Genomic DNA, 8078 nt, shown 5'->3' on the forward strand with positions numbered 1-8078 from the left:
ACCGTTAATTTTCTATCTTTTAAATCCCGGAACAAAGTTGGTCCATTTTTTGTAACAGCGACATCTAGTGACAAATAGTGCAAGTTGTTAAACGCCACTTAACTCAAAAGTGAATTGGCAAGTCGCAAGGACCAATCCATTAATCCACAAACATCCCCGCAAGATGGCGCTCTGTGCAGGTTGCAATACAAAATTAACAACAATTAATATAGCATGTTCTGTCTGCAAAAAATGCTATGACTTGGAATGTGCAAACATCTGTGAAGAACAATTTCTGCGTATGAACTGCGAGAACAAATCGATATGGGAATGCCAGGAATGCAAGTGTAAAAGACCCAAGAATATTAATTCTAATACACCTGCAAGATCTCAACGAATGGATAACAGCCTTGATATTTCACCGGGATCAAATGTTACCTTCCGACGAAAGCCTAGCAAACAAATGCACGACGAAACTGTATGTTCACAAGATGTAAGCATATTCGGCGATACTTTTTATAAAGGACAAAATATGGAACCAGAGTTAACACTAAGCAGCCTCAGTGAAATGATATCCTTAAAGCTTAAAGAAAATAACACCAATATCATATTAGAAATAAAAACAACAATCCAAACCGAAATTAACAAGGCAATATCAAAGTTAAGAGATGATTTTAAACAGGAAACGAGTGAATTATCTTCACAAAATGAACAGCGTAAGGTAGAAATTGAAAAACTAAACATTCAAATAGAAAAACTAAAAACCGATACAGAAACATTAAAAAAAGAAATAAAGTTACTATCACACAATAATAAGCCTATAATACAATATGAACCAGAAAATAAAAAGAAGATAGTTTTATATGGATTGATGGAAATCTACAAGGAAACTGATGAAGAGCTGCACGATAGGATTAGAACTATCTGCTGGGATATCCTGGGTATTGACCTTCTGGGATACATCGAGGATACAAACCGGATTGGGCGATACTTCGATCATCGAAATCGTCCCTTAGTCATTGAGCTAATGAGCAAAAGAATGACCAAATATATAATAGAAAACAGGCAATATTTCTATGGAACAGGATTGACTGTATCAGAATTCTTAAGTGAAGAAGCTCGAAGTGAAAGAAAAATATTGAGAGATAAAATGCTCGTAGCACGAAACAAAGGACAAAATGCAGTAATTCGAAATAACCGGCTATATATAGAAGGGAAACTTGTCCACTTAGAAAGTGAAACTTCGACGCAGAGTACATCTACAACCTTTCAAAATACACAAAGGAATGATAACAATATCAGTAGAAATCCAGAACCATACAACAACCAGACATTTCGAGACACAAACAAAACCTACAGAGACTGATAACAACAACCACCGTTTTAAGATTATATTTCAAAACTTTCAAAGCCTGTTTAACAAGCAACACATACTAGAAGCATTCATCAATGAAAATCCTACATACAAAGCTATATGCATATCTGAAACATGGCTATCACGAGATAAACTAAGCATGATCAATTTCAGTGGCTACAAAGTTGCAACTTCCTTCTGTCGAGAGAATCGTGGAGGTGGCGGCGTTTGTATACTGCTTCAAGACCACATTAACTATATTGATAGGACTGATATATCAAAAATGTCTCTTGAATATATCTTAGAGGTATGTGCAATTGAAGTACCCGACGAAAACCTTATGCTCGTAGTAATGTATTGGAACAGACGAGAAGAAATAAAATTTTATAGTCAACTCAATCTTATACTTAACTATATAAATAATAAATATTCCAAGCATAACGTAGTTCTCGGCGGGGATTTCAATATAGATGTTTTAAAAAATGATACTAAGTGCAATCAGTTTATAGATCTTATGTCCGAATTTAAATACACACAACACATCAAACATCCAACACATATAACACAAACTGCCTCGACATGCTTAGATCTTATATTTACGAATTTTACAACTAAAGATTCAAATTCATCAGTAGAGGATCTAGGATTCTCAGATCATTGTTGCACAATTATAGATCTCAATATACCACAACAACCAAAACAAACACTATGGTACACAGAGAAACGCCTATATACTAAAACAAATATACAATCTTTCAAATCTGCCTTAAAATCCATTAATTGGAGAGAAGTCTTAATAGAGTCACAGGACGCAAACCAGAACTACAACGCCTTCTCCGAAATATTGATTGACACTCTTAACCAACACATACCTAAAATAAAAATAAAATTAAGAACATTTTATAAAAAATACTGGTTAACAAAAGGCATTAAGCATTCGTGCACAAATAAAAGGTTACTGAAAATATTATGTTTAAAGTCAAATAGCGACGTATTAAAAAACTACTATAAAAAGTACGAAAAACTATTGAAGCAAGTAGTGACTCAATCCAAAAAATTACAATATATCAATAAAATAAAAACTTCACAAAATAAAGTTAAAGCCATGTGGAGTATAGTGAACGAACGGACTAATAAAAAGACTTGTTCGAATAAAAATAATATAAAATTAGAAATAAATAACACTTTAATAGAAAACCCTAAAGAAATAGTTAACCACTTCAATAACTTCTTTGCAAAAATAGGTGAAGCATCCTCGTGTCCTAGTAGCAGTGAAGCCCAAGGTGTACCTGTCCTTAACCGTATAGAAAATACCCTCTTCCTTCGTCCGTTAGATATCCGAGAAACAAATTATAAAATCTCTAAAGAACAAAAAAAGCCACGGTATAGACGAGTTACCCCCCTCATTAATTAGGCAATGTGCTGAGGAACTCGCGGTACCTTACTGCGTCTGTATAAACCAGTCCTTTGACGAAGGCATTTTTCCAAACCAATTAAAAAAAAGTATTATCAAACCAGTACATAAGAAAAATACTAAAACCGATCCTGGCAACTACAGACCAATAGCTCTTCTTCCCACGTCATCTAAAATATATGAAAAAGCCATGTGTGACCGCGTTTATAATTTCTGTGAAAAATTTAAAGTTTTTGACGAAGCTCAACATGGATTTCGTAGACAACGATCCACATCCCTGGCAGTCTATAAATATATGCAGGAAATAATAAATGCCCTCAATGACAAAAAGTACGCAGCAGGAATACTCTTAGACATGACCAAAGCATATGACAAAGTGCAATTTAAAATACTTCTGGAAAAATTACACGGTATAGGGATTCGCGGAATAACGCACAACTGGTTTGAATCATACTTGAAAGACAGAGAGCAATATGTCGAAATAGATTTCTTTGACCATGACCGGAAACAAATTACACATGTCAGATCCGACAAAAAGATCATTAATGCATCAATACCACAAGGCAGTGTCATAGGATGCCTCCTATTCATTATCTATATCAACGACTTACCAAAAATCATAGATGAACCATGTGTGCTATTCGCAGATGACATATCCTTACTTACCACTAGCCAGAACGTCAACGATATCAATGAACAATTTAAAATAATATTAGATAAAACAACAAAGTGGTTAACCGAGCACAACCTGGAAATAAATTACAAAAAAACAAAGATAATGACTTTCCATCCACGTCAAAAAGCTCCGATTACAATCAACCTTACAGCTAACGGCACTGATATAGAGGTTGTTAACAATTTCTCCTTATTAGGTCTCATTATAGATACACACATTTCCTGGAAGCCACACATCAAACATATACACTCAAAAATCTCAAAATTCTGCTACGCACTACGAGAAGTTAAAAAAACAACCGACAAACAAACTGCTATGCGATTCTGTAACAAACACATCATCGATGCTAACAACGACGAGTTCACAGATGTCGCATCGTAGACATCGCTTTTAAAAACAACGTTGATGAAAACCGTATTCGCTTAGCTCAAAAGCTCGTCGACGATCTGCCGAACAACGATGACGGGTAGGATGTTTACAGTGTTGCCAAATTTCTTCTAAAGCAATTTAAAGTATAATCGAGAAAATCTCGACTAACGTTTTTTGGTGTTATTTCGACATTTTAAATCAATGTAAATACATAATATGTATGTATGAAACACATTCTATTCGATAAGCAACGAATATTTAATTAATCATATCATTTTCGACATAGAAAATAATGACTCAAATCTTTGACATTTGTTATAATCTAGGTTATGTAGTATAATATATAGTCTGTGTCATTTCAAAACTTTTCAAAACCAAAACAAACATTTTGCTCTTAACTGGATTATATCTTTATTTGTCTAAATACGAGATTTCAAAGCTCCAAATGGCTTTAAGCGGTTAAGTGTACTTTAAAAAGTTGTTCCCCTAACCAACGGCATTCTACTTGTCCTGTGTTTTAGTTTGGTTCCAAAACTATCGAAAGTAAGTACACAGTACGTAACATTTACATTTTAATATACAATACAGTCTTTGTGAACTACGTCTATTAACTAAAATATTTATCTTTTAGTGTCTCGCAACGCACTGCCTTCGTTGAGTCAGCTGGAAGAGCTAGTAAGCTTTTTGGAAAACAAACCATGTTTGATTATGATGGGCCCATGATCGTACTGCAAATGCGAGCAGTCATCAGGCACGATCCGAAAACAACAGCCCCAAACAGTGACGTAGTGGTGTATGAAAATATTGGAGCAGTGGTGTAAGGTTAGTAATCAATAATCATTTATGAACCTGTGTGTGTTTACTGTTGCATTGAATCATGGTAAGTATAGTAGGTACTCTTTTACATTGTGTTTTTTTATGTATTAGGTTCTAAATTAGTGTTGACAGCAGGCATATACAATGACTTTACTCTATCCTTCAAATTCAATCATAAAGGCATTTGAAATTGCAACTGAAAGTGAAACCACACCAAGCAAATAGTTGTTTTATTTATTTTATATATTACCATATAATTTTTGCTCGTGTTGCAGTATTGGAAGGACAAAAAGGAGCAGTTCAGAGGAAGTCCAGTTCAATTGCAGCTGCGAGGCAACATGAAGAATTTGCCAGAACTCGGTGTAATTGAGTTAAAAATACATTCCATTATGCGAGGAGAATGTTTTGGAATCTGAATTTAGATAAATAAATCCATATTCATTAGGTATAAAATACAAAATAATAAAAAGACATGTTGAATTAAAATATTGTTTGATTAATTAATGATTACAGAAAAGTTAAGTATTTTTATAAAAATTACTTCGATACCTGCACACTATTGTGTAATGTTAAAATACTATTTAACATACACAGGTAAAATAATGCAACTTTTCTAAGTTTTTATGTACTTTCTAAGTATATCTTGGACGCCACTGGCTGATAAAAAGGTGAAGGGAACATCTTGAGGAAACCTGGACTATATAGTCTGAAATCACCAACCCGCATTGAGCAAGCGTGGTGCTCACCTTCTCCATGTGAGAGGAGGCCTGTGTCCAGCAGTGGGATGTTAATAAAAAAGGCTGTAACAGTAACAGGTAAAATACATATGTATTGTTAGTAGGTGTCACACATATTATTGTTTTTTAAATAACTTCTAGCATGACGTCCACTGTCCAAGTCACTGCTAGAGTCCGGCTTGCTTGTTAACCGGGTCACAGTTGCTTCTTACCTTGTACTTATCAATAATATCTGGATGGTTGATGGCATCTACTGTATATTGTTGAGTCCTTGAGGCAGATGCCCGTGAGACCATTGTTCTTGCAATGTCACATAGCATTATTTGGTACATAAATCCCACTAACCAAAAAATGGACAGTAGGTACCTACATACAAAAGGTTGATGGACAGTAAGTTTTAGGCACCTATCCACTGTACTGTATGATGATTTATATTGTATTGTTTAAGTGTAATATATTGGTGTGGTTGCTAATTCCTCCTTAACGATTCGCCTTTGTTAGGAAAGGAGAAATCTTCTTTCAACTGTCTAATCTGTTCTTCAGTCAACCATAATATAGTTTCTATCAGTAGTTAGTAAATCCATATTACGTATCACGGAGGCCTGACTTTTTATTTATTTAATTATCTTGATGTTTAGTTTCTTCCAACAAAAAATCATACAGGAAAGACGAACTGCCATCTAAAACATTAAAAATAGGCTTAAACGTTTCAGGAATTAAAGTGCGATAAACAAAACATCATAAAAACATATTTTCCCATTGCAATTTATTAAATAACTTGCTTTACTTACATTTTAATCGCCTTCATCCAAGAAAACATCCACAATTTACAAGCTTTTCGGTTTGACAGATAAAATCGAGGGCGAAGGCGAGGTTGTCGTTGCAGGCGAGGATGTTTCGTGTTGCTGAATACCGATTTTCATACATTTGGCACCAAATGTTAGTTCTATGTCACGCCGTCAACATCGTTGAGGCGCCACGATCGCGCAATTGTAACTAATGAATACCGCCGACTTTACATCTGATGTTACAACGATGATGTCTTGGTTGTAAAGATGTTTTGCCTTAGTGAATCGCACCCCTGCTATCACCACATACTACGCCTACGCATACTCATGGCTCAGCTACGGCATTATTATGTGGGGAAACAGTACCGACGCCAATACCCTTTTCATCCTCCAAAAGAAATTAATCCGAATAATAGAAAATATAGAGCAAACCGACAGTTGTAAACCTATTTATATTAAGTATCGAATATTAACACTACCATCTATTTATATCCTGGAAATATGTAAATTTGTAAGAAATAATATAAACTTTTTCATAACCCGCGGAAATAAACACAACGATCGTCCAGTCAGACACAAAAACATGTTAATGCTTCCCTCTTCACACATGACACTTCACACCAATAGCCCTTATGTAATGTCTATCAAAATATACAATAAATTACCAGAATCTTTAAAAAATGAAACAAGCCAAAATAAATTCATACGCGCACTCAAAAACATCCTTACTAACAAAGCCTACTACTCAATAAACGAATACATGAACGATAACAATATTGTCTACACACAACACAGTACATAACACATCACACTTTCCGATCTTGCAGTATTTTGTTGTTTAGTATTTTTAGTGAATACCTGTTACTTAATTGTTTATAGCCTATAGTTTTATAGTTTAGTTGTCTAGTCTTATGCTTGTTCCTACACAATTTTTTTTTTATGTTTAATAATAAGGTCAATTGTTGGATTTTTAAATATATTTTTTTTCTCTCTATAGATTTATTAATTATTATGTTAGTTGTAAGTTTAATTTTAATTTTATTTTGCTGTGCCCTACAGGGTCCACAATTGTACCTAGCTCTAAGCCATATTGTTACACCTATTTTATACATTGTGAAATGCAAATAAATAATAATATGAATATGAAATACAAGACAAAAATATTAAGGTAATATAGGTTCAGGTCATAATTTTAATTAATGGGAAGGATGTATCTGAAAAAGCTGACACTCCAGTCAGCAAACGATCAATGTTTGGCTTTACTTTTGTGAGCAATAACCGCAAATCCCCCGCAATAACCGCAAATGTGTATTTGCGTAATTTTTTGTCTGCGGCTTCATTGTTAAAACGTGACAAACTGGCATCGAAGTTCAAGCCCCGCCCTTTTCCCGTCGTCCGCGCACCGCTCGCTCTTTCCGAAAAAGAATAGTTTTGATAAAATAGTTACTTCAAAATCAATTTAAAATGATTATGAAATTACTGTTTCATAAAATTAGTAGTTATTTGCAAGAAAAATTACAAAATTAATTGCTCCGCAATATTGCTTATTCGGCCTTTTTAGAGAGGCAGTGCTTCTCTCGTGAAAAAACAATTGAATAAAACGTGCTGTGTTTGTCTTCAAATCGAAAGAGGACAATTAAAATATCTGTAAGTTGCTATAAGTTACCTATCACAACGGTTACAGGCCGTTGTGATCAACCGACTAGTACACGTAAACAAAATACTTACTAAAACAAAAAAAAGGTAGGTTACTTACTTTTCTCCGGCACTAGCAAACACAGATATAAATTTTCTCACAACTTTTTTTCCAAATTCCGCCTTTTTTTCGAAATTCCGGAAACAAATGAATGCGTTTGCCTTTGGCATCAAGTATTTATAGTGGTGATCAAGTTCATGTCTGAACAAGCATTAAGCATTGTCGGGCGGATAGCGCTTTGCAAGTCTG

At 34.4% G+C, this 8078-nt stretch overlaps 2 long non-coding RNA genes across 2 annotated transcripts; one reads left to right on the top strand and one right to left on the bottom strand.

The window, feature by feature from the left end:
- Positions 1-3738: 3738 nt before the first annotated feature.
- On the top strand, positions 3739-5094 carry LOC126055966 (uncharacterized). Its single transcript, XR_010277915.1, has 3 exons — positions 3739-4335; positions 4424-4614; positions 4884-5094. It is a non-coding gene; the product is annotated as an uncharacterized LOC126055966 (long non-coding RNA).
- Positions 5084-7240, bottom strand: LOC135119020 (uncharacterized). The gene is made up of 2 exons (XR_010277916.1): positions 6137-7240; positions 5084-6025 (listed from the first exon to the last, which is right to left on the bottom strand). It is a non-coding gene; the product is annotated as an uncharacterized LOC135119020 (long non-coding RNA).
- Between the last annotated feature and the right edge of the window lie 838 nt (positions 7241-8078).

This window comes from Helicoverpa armigera, chromosome 28, assembly GCF_030705265.1.
Source record: "Helicoverpa armigera isolate CAAS_96S chromosome 28, ASM3070526v1, whole genome shotgun sequence".
Lineage (NCBI taxonomy): Eukaryota > Metazoa > Arthropoda > Insecta > Lepidoptera > Noctuidae > Helicoverpa > Helicoverpa armigera.